Consider the following 15491-nt stretch of genomic DNA (forward strand, 5'->3'; position numbering starts at 1 on the left):
GACACAATCCCTGCCCAAGAGAAGCTTACTACAGTCTATAGGGGCAAGGTAAACATAGCGACTGCAGAGCTCTCAGGCCCCACTGGTTACTCGAAGGGAAGGGACTCCAGCGACAACAATCAATTGATGGTATTTAATGAGCGCTTACTTTGGGCAGAACACTGTACTAAGGGCTTGGTGACTAATAAGCGCTTGAAAAATGCCACAATTATTATCGCAACACAGTTGATAGTCACAATCCCTCCCCTCAAGGAGCTTGCAGTCTAGTGAAGATTGTAAGCCTCAGGGAGGTGGGCAGTGAAGAGGTATGCCCCTTTCTGCCAACCTCTCTTTCTCTTCTCTGGGGCTCCAGCACTCCCCCTTCCCACTCCCACGCTCTCCTCCCCACAGTTCTGTGGCAGCTGTCCTCTCTGGTTTTGGCTGGGAGAGCTCTCTTTGGCCCTGGTGGGGAGAGGCTGAGCCAGGAGGAGGCTCGGGGAGACCTACTTTCAAGGCTTTAATCCTTTTCACTTAAAGGATCTTTTTTTTGCTCAGCGAAGACTCGGTCTGATCAGAAGAGAGACGCAGAGAACTGACAAGCTGCGGAGGGTGGGAAATAGGAGAAGGAAATACATATTTATTACCCTCAATTATTAAAAAATAGATAGACTAGATCTTAGGCCCTGGAAGAGACACTGCAGAGCCATGTGTGTGAGGACGATTTTGTTTTTTAAATTCCATTGAAATTATAATGGACTGGGCTTGTTAGCAAAAATACTGGGGAAATTTCCTAAGGAGGAGGGCAGATGAGAGACCTAGGAGGAGCTGCAGCTGCCTCGGTCCTCTCTGTCCACACATCACACCACGAGTCGGGCTTGGCCCCTGGATGCGGAGGTTTTCAGGGGGGCTGCAGCCCCAAAAGCCACACGCAAAGGGCTCGGACAGAGAAGCTGGGCAGACTGGGCCTGATAGGCTGTTTTCTTTTCTCTGATGTGAAGACTGTGCCCTCTGGCACATGTTGCAGTATTTCTTTATCACACCCGGCTGTTCTCCTGGGGCAAACACTCAGCCAATAACATGCTTTCCCCGCATGTGGCTGCTCTTTTCAAGGGAGTGTAAAAGGAGAAATCAATTCCAGCATCCTCTCCAGGATGACAGCGACAGGAGTGCCGGCTGCCTCCTACCCTCCCCTTGAACGTCTCTGAGGACTTGGCCAGTGTGACCTCCTGTCCCCATTTCACAGCTGGAAAAATCGAGATGCCGAGGCAGCCTGGGCTTGCCCTGCCTTGGGGCCTTGGCATGGTTGGACTATCCCAAAAAGCAATGGGGCATTTTTGCAATTGTCCGTGGGTTAAGCTGCCCCTTTTACACTTTTAACAGCAGGGTGTGTTTTTTGGGGGGAGGGGGGAGCTGCAGCACATCTGGCCTGCCCCAACTCTGCCCCCCCCCCCCCACCAATGATGTCATCCAGGAAATCACCAATGCCCAGACACCTTACCCCTGAGTAGCTCCACTCAGGGTGGGGTGTCTCTCCCTCTCTCTCATTTATTGAGCACTTACTATGTGCAAAGCACTGTACAAATCGCTTGGGAGGGTACAATACCACAGTTAGCTCTCCCTCCCTTCATCCTTTTCTCATACATGTATATAGGTATTGTTAAGCCCTTACAATGTGCCAAGCTCTATGCTAGTTGCTGGGGTAGATACTCTGAAGATGTATTCCAACCTCTCAGGTGAAGGTATCTAGTCCTGGGCCTCAGTTTCCTGTCTGGTCAGGAGTGCAATAAAACAAAAGCCCACTGAGTATCTGTAAGCTTTGGACTCTGTATCCACCCCACCTTGCTCTCCCCAAGGGCCGGTGCCTGTGTGGAGGGTGACTTGGTAAAACTCTAATAATAATAATTACGGTATTTGTTGCTCACTTACTATGTGCCAAGCATTGTTATAAGTGCTGGGGTAGAAACAAGTTAATCAGGTTGAACACAGTCCCTGTCTCTCATCGGGCTCACACTCTTAATCCCCATTTTACAGATGAGGTATCTGAGGCCCAGAGAAACAAAGTGACTTGCCCAAGGTCACACAGCAGAATTCCCTAGACCAATTCAAACCTGCAAGCCAGTTTCAAGTGGACAAAGAAGCTGGATAAAGGGAACTGCTCTGCTGTGCTCTGCCCACAGGAAGCACTCAATAAGTACCATGGACTGACTTATGGTTCCTCACCTCTCTACACCCTCCTTTTAGGGCAGAACGATCCCCTCCCACTCCCCCCCCCCGCCCCAATGGGACCTTGGGGACTCCCTCCCCTACTCTGTGGCAAGGTCGTCCCCCCAGTTGCTTCACTTTCTCCCCAATCTCTTGCCCCACCTTGCCTCCAGCCAGGAGGACAAAAGACCCCAACCCATCCAATACCCGTGAACTCACCATTTCAGGTTGGCTCCTCCCCCATCCCAATTGCTTCACTCTCTCCCCAGTCTCCTGCCCCACCCCTCCTCCATCCAGGAAGCCACAAACTCCAACCCATAATCCAACAAATACCATTATTACTAGTATTATTATTATCATTATTAACCCATCCAATGATAATAATAATAACCGTGTTGTATTTGTTAAGTGCTTACTATGTACCAGGAACTGTAATAAGCACTGAAGTAGATACAAAATGATCGGATGGGACACAGTCCCATCCTATGTAGGCCTTACAGTCTTAATCCCCATTTTACAGATGAGGGCACTGAGGCAAAGAGAAGTGGAGTGACTTCCCGAAGGTTCACAGCAGATGAGTAGCAGAGCTGGGGTTAGAATCCAGGTCCTCTGACTCTCAAGCCCATGCTCTTTCCACCAGGCCATGCTGCCTCCTTGGCAGGTCGTGTTGCTCTACACTTCCAGATAGGACTTCAGGATCCCAGACTGAGCCCCTTCCTTCCTCTCCCCCCATCCCCCTCTCCATCCCCCCCATCTTACCTCCTTCCCTTCCCCACAGCACCTGTATATATGGATATATGTTTGTACATATTTATTACTCTATTTATTTATTTATTTATTTTACTTGTACCTATCTATTCTATTTATTTTATTTTGTTAGTATGCTTGGTTTTGTTCTCTGTCTCCCCTTTTTAGACTGTGAGCCAACTGTTGGGTAGGGACTGTCTCTACATGTTACCAACTTGTACTTCCCAAGCGCTTAGTACAGCGCTCTGCACACAGTAAGCGCTCAATAAATACGATTGATGATGATGATGATGATCCCATCCCCCATTTTACAATCTCCCACTTCACAACACTGTCCTCCTGGGCAGCTGTAAGCTCACTGAGGGCAGGGAACATGCCCTGTTGTTTGGGCTCTCATAAGCGCTTAATACCCAATCAATCAATCAGTAGCATTTATTAAGCCCTTATTGTATGCAGAGCACTGTACTGAGACTATGGAGTAGTCTCCTTAGGCGAGTCCCTTAACTTCTCTGGGCCTCAGTATCCTCACCCGTCCAATGGGGTTTCAATACGTCCTCCCTACGTCTTAGATTGTGAGCCTCACATGGGGCTTGACACCTAGTAAGCAGAGAAGCAGCATGGCTCTGCGGAAAGAGCCCGGGCTTTGGAGTCAGAGGTCATGGGTTCAAATCCCGCTCTGCCAATTGTCAGCTGCGTGACTTTGGGCAAGTCACTTAACTTCTCTGGGCCTCAGTTACCTCATCTGTAAAATGGGGATGAAGACTGGGAGCCCCCTGAGGGACAACCTGATCACCCTGTAACCTTCCCAGCGCTTAGAACAGTGCTTTGCACATAGTAAGCGCTTAATAGATGCCATCATTATTATTATTATGGAGGTGACCCCACCCACTAGACCCTTGGCCTGGCTCTCCCAGGGGTGCCCTGCTAACTAATGATGATAATAATAATAATGGCATTTGTTAAGTGTTTACTATGTGCCAGGCACTGTACTAAGTGCTCGGGTGGATACAAGAACATCAGGTTGGACACAGTCCCCTGCCCTACATGGGGCTCACAGTCTCAATCCCCATTTTACAGATGAGGTAACTGAGACACAGAGAAATTATATGACTTGTGCAAGGTCATGCAGCAGACAAGTGGCAGAGTCATAATTAGAACCCATGACCCTGTGACTCCCAGGACCAGGCTCTAGCCACTACGCCATGCCGCTTGTACAAGTATGTCCTTGAAGAGGGGCTAATTATCAAGTCCTTTGTCCCCTAACCCTAGGCCAGGCCCAAGGAGACCAGCACACGCCAGATCAGAGAGGAACTGGAAGCGAAGACGATCCCAGCTTCCCTGAACCTCCTGGCGTCCTCGTCCTCTATCTCTTTCCGGGGGATTTTTCTGGAAAGCCGCCCCAGCCCCCACTCCCTCTCTCAGTGATTCAGTTCATCCAGTGGGGTTGTATAACAATCCAATAGCCCCCCTAGGGAGGACAGGAAGCTGATCAAAGGAAGGAGCCATTTCATAGGATGCTGGAATGGGCCAGATGGAAGACTGTTCTCACACTAGGTCTTCCTCCCTCCCTCCTTCCCTCCTTCCTCCACCCAGACCCCAGGTGCCCCCTCCCACCCAGCAGGCCCTGCAGACTACCTCCTAGTCCTGGACGCGGCCTTGCTTTGAATATTTCATATCCAAAGCTGAAAATGACCCGAAAAAGGTTTTTCACTTGATGTGGAATCAATAGCCTGACTCTGATTCCGTACAAATCTGCTAAGGAAATGGGTCCCGGCCCCTCCTCCCCAGCCCCGAGTGGGCTTCGGCTTCTAAGACCACCCCAAATCCTGCTGTCCTAATCTCCCCACCACCGTCCTGATCTCAAAACCCTCGTTGACCGGGCAGGGACCTGCATTCAGGCCCACTTGGTTGTGTGTGCAATGAAGTCTCGGGGAGAGGGTGGGGAGTAGGAGCATCTCCAACACCTCCACCCATGCAATCCCACAGAACTGAGCTCACCCACCCTTCAGGCCAGGGTCCAAGGGTCTGGATATGGTCACTCTGCTGGCTAGTGGTAGTGCCCAATGGCCATTCCTCATTATCTGGTTCCCAGCGGCCCCAAAGCCATTCCAGTGCTACCCTTGGGCTTGGGGCAGTCATACTTGGGCTTCCCCAAGGGGCTTTGCCTGGTTGCAGCAACCCCCAGGGGTATGGACTGGCCCTGGAAGACAACCCTCGGCCCCTAATAATAACAACTGTGGTATTTGTTAAGCACCTACTAAGTGCCAAGCACTATACTAAGAACTGGGGTGGATACAAGCAAATGGGTTGGACCCAGTTGCTGTCCCACGTGGGGCTCATAGTCTCAATACTCATTTTACAGATGAGGTGACTGAGGCCCAGAGAAGTAAAGTGAGTTGCCCAAGGTCATACAGCAGAGAAGTGGCAGAGCCAGGAGTAGAACTCATGACCTTCTGACTCCTAGTCCCGTGCTCTATCCACTATGCCATGCTGCTGGCTTAGTTCTGGGCTCCTGGCAGGCACTGTTGTTGCTGAGAGAGAGCAGGGTCCTTGCGCTGCACCTCCCAATCAATCGATCAATCTGATTTATTGAGCACTTACTGTGTGCAGAGCACTATATTAAGCGCTTGGGAGAGAACAACACAACAATATAACAGATACAGTCCCTGCGCACAACGAACTTACAGTCTAGAGGGGGAGACAGACAATAATAGAAAAAAATAAATTACGGATATGGACATGAGTGCCGTGCGGCTGGGGGCGGATGGTGAATAAAGGAAGCAAGTCTGGGTGACGCAGAAGGGAGTGGGAGAAGTGGAAATGAGGGCTGAGTCGGGAAAGGCCTCGTGGCAGAGATGGGCCTTCAATAAGACTTTGAAGGTGGTATCCCACTCTGGCCTCGATGACTTCATTCTCTGCACCTGGGCACAAGGACCCTGACCCTTCCAGATGCACCAAAATAGCATTCACGGCATACGCAGACACCCCTTGCCAGCCCAAAAGGGACACATATTAAGTGCCGTGCATTACATGGGGTACGCAACACAACGGCGCTGTAAGGACACACAAAAAGGTTCTCTGAGGAAATCCGCAGAACCTGGAGTTTGTCACGGGGGCGACCCCTGGCCCCCTCCCTCTCTCCAGAGCCTTTGTGTTCCACTCCAAGGTCCCTGTGAAACCATGGAACTCAGCAGTGGGATGCAAAGTGTGTGTTTTTTGGGGGGGGGGATGCGAGGAGGGGGTTAAAACAAAAATTATCAGAATTAAAGGTCATCTATTGCTGTGCCAATACCAGACAGTAGTAATAGCAGTGAGGGAACTTACTGAATGTCCACTGGAAACAGTGCAGTGAACTAAGTGCTTGGGAAAGTACAACGGAAGCTGTATGGTTTAGTGGGAAGAGCACAGACCTGGGATCCATAGGACCTGGGTTCTAATCACTTGCCTGTTGTGAAACCTTGGGTAAATTACTGACCAGCTGCGGTCAGGACAATCTGATATAAAACTGGACTGAAGAAGAAAACTCCTGAAGAAGAAAGGAGGAATGGAAGCCCAAGCGGATCCCCAGCGGGGTTGCCCTGAGGGCTGGGCTGCCTGCCTCTCTGGCCTCGACAGACACACGGGGAAGTAGTAATAATAATAATAATGTTACTTGTTAAGCGCTTACTATGTGCCAAGCACTGTTCTAAGCACTGGGGTTAGTCAAGTTGGACCCAGTCCCTGTCCCACATGGGGCTCACACTCTTAATCATTCATTCAATCACATTTGTTGAGCGCTTGCTGTGTGCAGAGCACTGTACTAAGCGCTTGGGAAGTACAAGTTGGCAACATATAGAGACGGTCCCTACCCAACAGGGAGCTAATCCCCATTTTACAGATGAGGTAACAGTCCAGAGAAGTGAAGGGACTTTCCAAAGTCACACAGCAGACAAGTGGCAGAGCCGGGAATAGAACCCAGGACCTTCTGACCCCCAGGCTCATGCTCTAACCATTAAGCCATGCTGCTTCCAAGAAACATGTCGGCTCCAAGCGCATTAAAAAACGGATGTGAGGGCAGCAGGCAAACTAACGACCACCCCCATCCTGTCTCTCCCTATCTGGGTGGCTGCACCCACCCCCTGCCAGCCCCTCCCCAATTACCCGGCTGAGATCTCTGATCCCAGTAGTCCTCCCCACACGCCCCCCAGGATGCCCCCAGTTGCCTTCAGCCTGCCCGGCTCCCTCCTCGCTACCCCAGGGCGGATGGCACAGATGAGCCCATAAATAGAACATTAAAGGCAAAACCTCATAAAGGAGAGAGCGTCAACTCCCTAGGACTGAACCCACTAAATGTCAAACGCAGACCAAGGCTCCCTGCCTTGTGTATTTCTCGTTAATGGAAGCACCTCAGCTCCCCATCCCCTCACTAGCCAATATCCCTATTAATAAATAATCATGAGAAGAATGCCAATTTGTCCCCAAGGACCCCGTGATCTCTCGTTCCTCTCCACAGAAGCAGATGGAGAGGGCCACTCAAGGGTGCATCTGAGCCCTCAGTTAGGGGCAGAGATGGGAAGAGGGAGAGAAGCTGGCAGACCTGACGGACTGACTGACGGAAAACATGTCATCCCACATGGCAGGAAAGGGCTGTTCTTGGGCCGGGACCCAACTAACCTCCAGTACAAGCCAGTGGGGCCCGGCTCGCGCACTTGCGATGCCTCGGCCCTCTGGCTCCGTGACGTCACCGCTCCGGATATGCCAATCAAGAGCCCAACGGGAGAAGCTCCGCTTCAGGGGGCCGGGGCTGGCCTTTCTTCTGGGTGGACACGTGCTGCATCGTGTCCACTCCCCCGTTGGTCTCCAGCGCCCGCCAGCCAACGCTATGCCAGCTATGTGGTGCACCAAGGCACCCACTCGCTAGGCCCACCCTCAGCGTGCCTCGCCTTACCCCCACGGCACACACCCCTCGACCCGTCCCAGTGGGCCAGGCCGCGGGCCCACAACACGCCCCCGTGCCAACGGACCAGCTGCGAGCGCACGGGGCGCATCGCCACAGCATCCCGTTCGGCACACATGCTCCAGCGTGCCTGTTGTGTTCATGCCAGGTGTGTCTCTGCCCCCGTGCGCACACTATGTGTTGTGCCAACCCTTACTATGCCAGCACAAAAGTCTACTTTTCCGAACAAGATAGCAAGGCTGTTTGTACTTTATTATCCAAACCTCTCCGGGTGATTAGACAGTAATCACAGGCTCATCACCAGCCAAATTTTATCTGTTATATCAGAAGCGTTTTAACCTAAACAAATGAAGAGAAAAAATTATCTCATCAAGAGGCGCCTGGCTGTATCTTGCTCATTATGAGATTAGGCAGAGATTTCTGGGAGTGGCTGCCTTATTTCGTTATCGTCTCTTTAAAATGCACATTGGGTGCTGCAAAGACCTCTGCCAACTGACCGACTGACCACTGTGCCCACGGAGGCAGGATGACTTCAAGGGAGCCAGTCGGAACATGGGGTGGCAAACTGATTAAGCGTGAATTGGTACCCTGGAATAATGATGATGATGATGTTGACAAGGGCATTCATGAAGTACTTACTATGCGCCGATTACTGTACTAAGCACTGGGGTAGTTATAAGATGCAGAATTAGTAACAATAATAATAATAATGATTGTGGTATTAGTTAAACACTTACTATGTGCCAAGCACTTACTAAGAGTAGAGTTAGATACAAGATCATCGGGTCCCACATGGGGCATACAGTCTAAGTAGGAAGGAGTACAGGTATTGAATCCCCATTTTGCTGACAGGGAACTGTTAAAGGTCCTTCTGATTCCCGGGCCCTTGAAATCCTGTGCCTGGTGGGCTGTTTCTTCTTGACTGGCTCAGGACATTGGTCTCTGAGCTGTCGACTCCTCCGCCTGAAATTTACTCATTAATACTAGGAGCATTAACCAGGTCGCCGGCATGACACTGTGTCTCCATGTCTCTCCACACCACTGTGGGGGGTCATCTAGGTCCCATCCTCCTCCATTAGGGAAGTGATACAGCCTCGTTTGCCTTGCCCCCGACCCCTTGACCACATCCTTCCCCTGGCCTGGAACTCCCTCCCCCTTCTTACACAAGAGACCACCTCCCTCTGTTATACTAGACTCCCCCAAGCACTTAGTAGACTCCTTTTAGACTCCCCCCCCCCTTTTAGACTCCCCCTTTTAGACTGTGAGCCCACTGTTAGGTAGGGACTGTCTCTATGTGATGCCAATTTGTACTTCCCAAGCGCTTAGTACAGTGCTCTGCACATAGTAAGCGCTCAATAAATACGATTGATTGATTGATTGATTAGTACAGTGCTCTGCATGTAGTAAGAGCTCAATAAATACCACCGATCGATTGATTTGCCCTCCCTTCTGCATTACCTATGCACTTTAATCTGTACCCCTTAAGCAACTGATATTCACCCCATCCCTAGCCCCACATTACTTTTGTGCATAGCTATTTCCCCTATTTTTAATTTATTTGAATGTCTGTCTCCCCAGCTAGATTGTAAGATCCCTGTGGGCAGGGACTGTGTCCACCAACTCTATTGTACTGTATTCTCCGGGGCATTTAGTACAGTGCTCTGCACACAGGAAGCACTCAATAAATGCCACTGATTGATGTACTGACTGATGGACTGATTGATAGTGAAAAAGGTTTTTCACTTGATGTGGAATCAATAGCCTGACTCTGATTCCATACAAATCTGCTAAGGAAATGGGTCCCGGCCCCTCCTCCCCAGCCCCGAGTGGGCTTCGTGATCGTGATCCGGGCTCTCAGGAGCTTTCAACCTAGTGGGGGAGACAGACACTAAAATAATTTTCAGATTAGGAGAAAGAAGGAGAAGTGAATATGCATAGGAGTAACTGATAGGGTCAGAAAGATTTGTCCTAAAGTGCTACGGATGTTCGTGACTACCACACTTAGGTAGATGGAGCAAGAGTGCTTAAGTAGCAGCTGTGGGGTGGATATAGCCTGGGGACAGCCTCAGGGAAGGCTTCCAGGAGGAGATGTCATTTCAGGAAGCTTTCCCCTCCTCGGCCTGGTCTCTCGGGCTTCTCCCGCTGCCCAGGCGGTGCTCCCTGTCCAACCCCTCACCCCCGGGGTGGCTCCTCCCCAACCACCTGCTGTTGCAAGCCCCCCCTCACCCCCTCTTCCTCCTCCTCCGAGCACCAAAACCCCTCTGGCTCAGTGCCCCCGTGAGGCTCAGTTCTTGCCAAGTGGCTATTTTGCTTCCTGGGCCATCTGTACCTCTTTGTCATCATCTCTCTTCTTTACTCTTAACCACTACTTTAATACTGGAGGTTCTCGATAGCGGCAATCCCGACAGCGCTCAAGACTCCCCTCTGCTTCCCCCTTCCCCATCTTCATCAAGTCAACGCCAAGCTACACCTAGCTCCCCTTCAGCTAAACGCCTCTGAGATGGGGGCAACTCCTCTGGCTTGGAGTCACTGAGCCCACCTCCTCCATCTCTCCATTCTGCTCAAATCTCCAAGTGGACGCCACTGCTGTAGCAAAGCCTTGATCGGGTGGCGAGACCCTTCTCCACTGAGACCCCTTCACGCCAGCCCCTTTCCCTTCACTTCTCCATCTCATGCTCTATTTTCCTTCCCATCTCAGATAAGACCACCTCTCCCCTTTTGCCCCAAGTGGCTTTGTGCTTTTTCCCTCTAACTCCAGGGCACTCTGAAGGACGTGGGGAGTGGCGGGCTGTGTGTCAGAGACCCTACGCTGAACAGAACTGTAACGCACTGCAGGCTGAGGAGCACAGAACCAGTGTCCCTTGCACGCTGGCAGTTTCCGTTCTTCGACTCCCCGTGGAAAGTGGTGCTGAAAACCCAGCTGGGAGGAAATGGCCTCTTGCTGGTATGTCAGGAGCTGGAGAGGAGCACGTGTTTATATATATATATATATATATTTATACACATATATATATATATATTCTTAGCTCACAAGGGGAACATTTTGCTGCCTTACTTGTTTTCATTCTGGCCACTGGAGAGAAAATTTGTGCGTATGCTTCACTTATTCAGCAACCCCTCCTCCACCTCCTCTAGCTCTTCCCCATCTCCAGGTCCACTGGAACAGCTGGAAGCCATCCAGCGCAGCCACTGAGAGGACCGGTTCTGCCGGGACTTTACCCACCTGCCCCTCTCGTGAGTTGGGGCCCAGAAGCTCGGACACTCACCCCCTCCCCAGGGGAGGCTCTTGGGCCTTCTCTGTCTGCCTCTCCACTGCTTTCTCCCACGTGAACAAAAAAAATAATAATAATGATAATTAATAATTATGGTACTTGCTAAGCACCTACTACGTGCCAGGCACGTGCCATGTCAGGTCATGGGTCCTAATCCCGGCTCTGCCACTTGTCTGCTGTGTGACCTTGGGCAACTCACTTCACTTCCCTGTGCCTCAGTAAAATGGGGATTGAGACTGTGAGCCCCACATGGGACATGGAGGGACTATGTTCAACTCTGCTTATGTCCATCCCAGCGCTTAGTACAGTGCCTGGAACATAGTAAGCGCTTAACAAATACCACAATTATTATTATTGTTATTATTATTACAACAAGCAAATCGGGTTGGACACAGTCCCTGTCCCATGTGGTGCTTATGGTTTTAATCCCCATTTTACAGATGAGGTAACTGAGGTCCAGACAAGTGAAGTGACTGGCCCAAGGTCACACATTAGATAAGTGGCAGAGCGGGATTAAAATCCAAGCTACACCACAGCCTACAAGGAAGAGGCTCTTCCCCAGCAGGTCTCGCCTCTCTCCCTGAGTGAAGAGACGCTAGGGTCTCGGCCGTCCAGCGGAGAGGCAGTGCTGGGGTGGGCTCACTTTCAGTCTGCCTGGAGACCAGTTCCGCCCTCCCCCCCGCCCCCCAGTCACTGGGGGATGTCCGGGGGACCCTGCCCAACCGGCCACTAGCCCAGCTCCTAACCCGCTCCCTCCCTAGGAAGGAGGCGGTCCAGTCAAACCGCCATGCGAGGACCATCTGGCTTCAGAATCCAGAAGGATGCGATGCATCTTGCAGAACTGCAGGCCTTCCTCTAGCTGCTTGCTGAATTATTCAGGGATGGCATTAACTTATAAATGAGTGTGTTTGACTGATTTTGTGGTTGATGTACAGATAAATTCTAATGAAAGACAGCTACAAGATTTTAAATTATTAATTAGACTGCCACTTAACAAAGCCTATTTGGCACTATATTTCCTTGCTTAACAAGACAAAAACTTTAAGGAAATGTCCGGGGTTTTAGTCCAGAGGCTGTAGGTTTGCATTCGGTTTCTCTAGCTGGATAAATGAAGGTCGTAGGTCTTGACCTCAATGGGCTGGTTCTGGTGGAACGAAACCCTCTTAAAGACTCAGACCCTTCCTTTCTGAAGGCTTCTGCGATGCCTTCTGCCCATCTGTTACCAGGAATGGCTTCTTGCCTCCCCGGCACTGCTAGAATGGGCTAGGAGATGATCTCCTCTCCTGGGCAGTGTCGGCTGCTCCAACCCACCCAGGCTTCTGGCCCGGTTCTGGCTCTTGACAGAAGCAGCATGGCCTCGTGGAAAAACCCCGGGCTTGGGAGTCAGAGGACCTGGGTTCTAATCCTGGCTCCGCCACATCTGCTATGAGACCTTGGTCAAGTCCCGTCACTTCTTTGTGCCTCAGTTACCTCATCTGTAAAATGGAGATTAAGACGGTGAGCTCCAAGTAGGTCACGAACTTGGGTCCAACCCCGCGCTTAGTAAGTACTTAACAAATGCCACTGAAGAAAAAAAAAGAAAAAGAAAAGGCTGGTTGCCAAGGTGCACACCCCTTGCCAAGTGACCCAGTGGCTGCCCTTTCCCAGGGATTACGGAGTCCCTTGTGCCAGTGGCAGCAGCCGCTCTGCCCTGAATATCCAGCTGAAACATGGAAACTAGAGAGAGGAAAACCTTCACACCTGGCCTCACTCCTCCCTGCTTCAGCCCTCCCCTTCGGGGTGCTTCTTGCTCACCCATGAAGCTTTGGTTTTCTGCCAGTCTCGGAGTTGAGCGTGCTCGCTTGGGCATGAGAGACAACTCTGGAAACCTCTGTGTGGCACCGTGGGCCCCATGCACCCAATTCAAGCTTTATTCTATTGGACAGCCTAGGAGCATCTGCCCATTGCAGGAACTGGAGGCCTGAACCCAACCCAATGTCTGTCTGTCTGTCTCTCTGTCTCGGTCTCTGTCTCTCCCTCTCATTTGGAGGGGGAAGCCGGGAACCACCACGATACTTCTAAGAGACCCACGCCGGGCTCTGTGGCAAGAGAACATCCACTGGTCCAGAATTCACTAGGGGAACGGTGGAAATAAATGAAACTTCCAGTGGAATGTCTCTGCAGCAGAGACCGGAGCAGTCCCCAGGGAGTCCCTGTTCAGGGCTCTTCTCTCCTTCCCTTGGGCAAAGCAAGATGGAAACCTCTCCATAGACCATTGCTACCAGCTAAGACTCCACTACCCACTGGGTAGAAAGAAAAAACAACCAAAGGATGCCAACACATGCAACTAACTTGCCCCTTGGGGCCAGGGCTGGGGAGAAAGCCTGGGGTACCAGAGAGGGGTTGCAGCAGGGGTGGGGGAGGAGGCCTCTGCTTGCTGAGGGGGGATGGAGGAGAAGAAGGAGGAGGAGGAGAGAGAAATGGGAGCAAAGCGCAATACAAACCTCCAGGTCTATTGTTACGCCCCTAAATCATAAAAATAAAGTGAGTGGGCTGGTTTCATGGTTCATTTTTAACCACGAGCTGCCGAAAGACACAGGACCGAACAGAAAATGATATTTGTCAGGACAGAGCCTTTATCTCTACCGACTGCAGTCCCAGAGACCGGAGCCCCCAAGAGAGACACCAGGACCATTCCCACTGTGCCAGGCTCCTACCCCGACCTAGGCCCAGCTTCCGGGCCTGCCACTGCCCTCAGCTTCTGGCTTCTCTAGGTGCTTCTGGGCCGTTCCCGACCCCCTCACGCCAACCTCCCTGGGAAGGACGCAGTCGTTTGTCGCCAGGGAAAGGCCACTTCAGCCCAGCAGCAGGAGAGAGGCCAACCCTGCGCCGTGGCCACTGAGCCGACTGAGCACTTTCCAAAACACACATTCCAAAACCCAGGCCTCCCCTCCCCGTCATGAAAGAAACAGGAGTTCAGCTCCGGGGGACCGCACTGGTGAAGGGTCATTAACCTTCGCACGTTGTCGCTCTATTCTAGCTGAGCAAACCTATGGTCCATCCTGAGCCCCAGCCAGCTGTAAGCTCTGCTCCCTCCACACCTGGGGGGATGGTGGAACACAATGAATCTTCATCATCACTTTTCTCCCCCCGTGCTATTTCCTTACAGAGGGGCAAGCAGGATGAGGCCCTCTAAGATCCTCCAGCTGGAAGGGACTTCTTGAGCTCATCTAGTCCAGCCCTCTGCCTCTGGGCAAGGAGAAGTGCCTAAAGTCATTCAGCACCGTTAGATGTTGTTGCATTTTATTTAAAAAACCTCCAGGGATGGAAATTCCACAAGCTCCCCCAGGAGTCTGTTCCAGTTGTTGCTTATGCTAACCCAAATCTTTCCACTTGCAGTTTAAGTCCATTTCCTTTCATTTTTGCTAGAAATGTAGTCCAGGCAAGCAGGCAGTTGTGTTCACTCAGCTCCTCTCACCCGGCCAGGGGGCAGGGAGGGGCTCCCATGGGAGCTTGGAGATGGCAGGTTCAAAACAAACAAAAGGAAACACTTCTCCCCACAGCAGGTGGTAGATGCATGGAATCTGTTCCCATGGAAAATTGTTCATACAGAAAATATCAGTAGGCTCAAGGGGATGGATGAGGGGGTAACTAGATAGAAAGTTAAGGATGAGTTATGGGGGGGGGGGGTCAGGGATGTTGAATGACATCAATCAATCATTGGCATTTATTGAACACTTATTAAACACAGAGCACTGTACTAGTACTTGAAAGAGTGCTACAGAGTTGGTTGACACTATTCCTGCCCTCAAGGGGCTTACAGTGAAGGTCAGGGTGTCAGCCTGGAGGTGGTGACCAAGAGGGAGGACCAACCCAATTCCGCCAAGCATCCCGTGGGTACTGTGGGAGTCAGAACAAACACTGGGTCGGAAGGGCTGTTGGCCTGACCCAGTTGGGCACTGCTCATGGCTTTATGTTCTTTAGGCGCCCTGACCTGATGGAGAACTGGGCCCACTCAGAACCATCAAAGAGCGAAAGGCAGTTATTCATTTGCCCCACCGCCTTGCCCTCTAAACAAAGTTTGACTTGGAATCCAGAGAGCCGGAACTGCAGGCGAGCGACACGAGTTACACCACTTTACTCCAGCAGACCGGAGAAGGCAGAAGCGGGAGGGAAAGGCGCCTGCTTTCATCACGCTGGATTCTGGCATCTCCACAGACCTTCTTCTCACTCCTCAACCCGGGACATCTCTCTTTCCTCCCCGCTCCCGGCTGGGGCCCAAACCTGCTCCTCTCCCTAAATCCTCGGGCCTCCTCTCCCCCTACCAGCTTTCTCCTTCCTTATCCTGCTGTGAGGTCAGAATCCTCAGCTTACGA

General features: G+C 51.4%; 1 protein-coding gene across 1 annotated transcript in view; it reads right to left on the reverse strand.

The window, feature by feature from the left end:
- Positions 1-15491, reverse strand: part of RTN4RL1 (reticulon 4 receptor like 1) — a 68789-nt gene that overhangs the window by 52243 nt on the left and 1055 nt on the right. The window lies entirely within an intron of this gene.

This window comes from Tachyglossus aculeatus, chromosome 17 (genome assembly GCF_015852505.1).
Source record: "Tachyglossus aculeatus isolate mTacAcu1 chromosome 17, mTacAcu1.pri, whole genome shotgun sequence".
In the NCBI taxonomy this organism is placed as follows: Eukaryota; Metazoa; Chordata; class Mammalia; order Monotremata; family Tachyglossidae; genus Tachyglossus; species Tachyglossus aculeatus.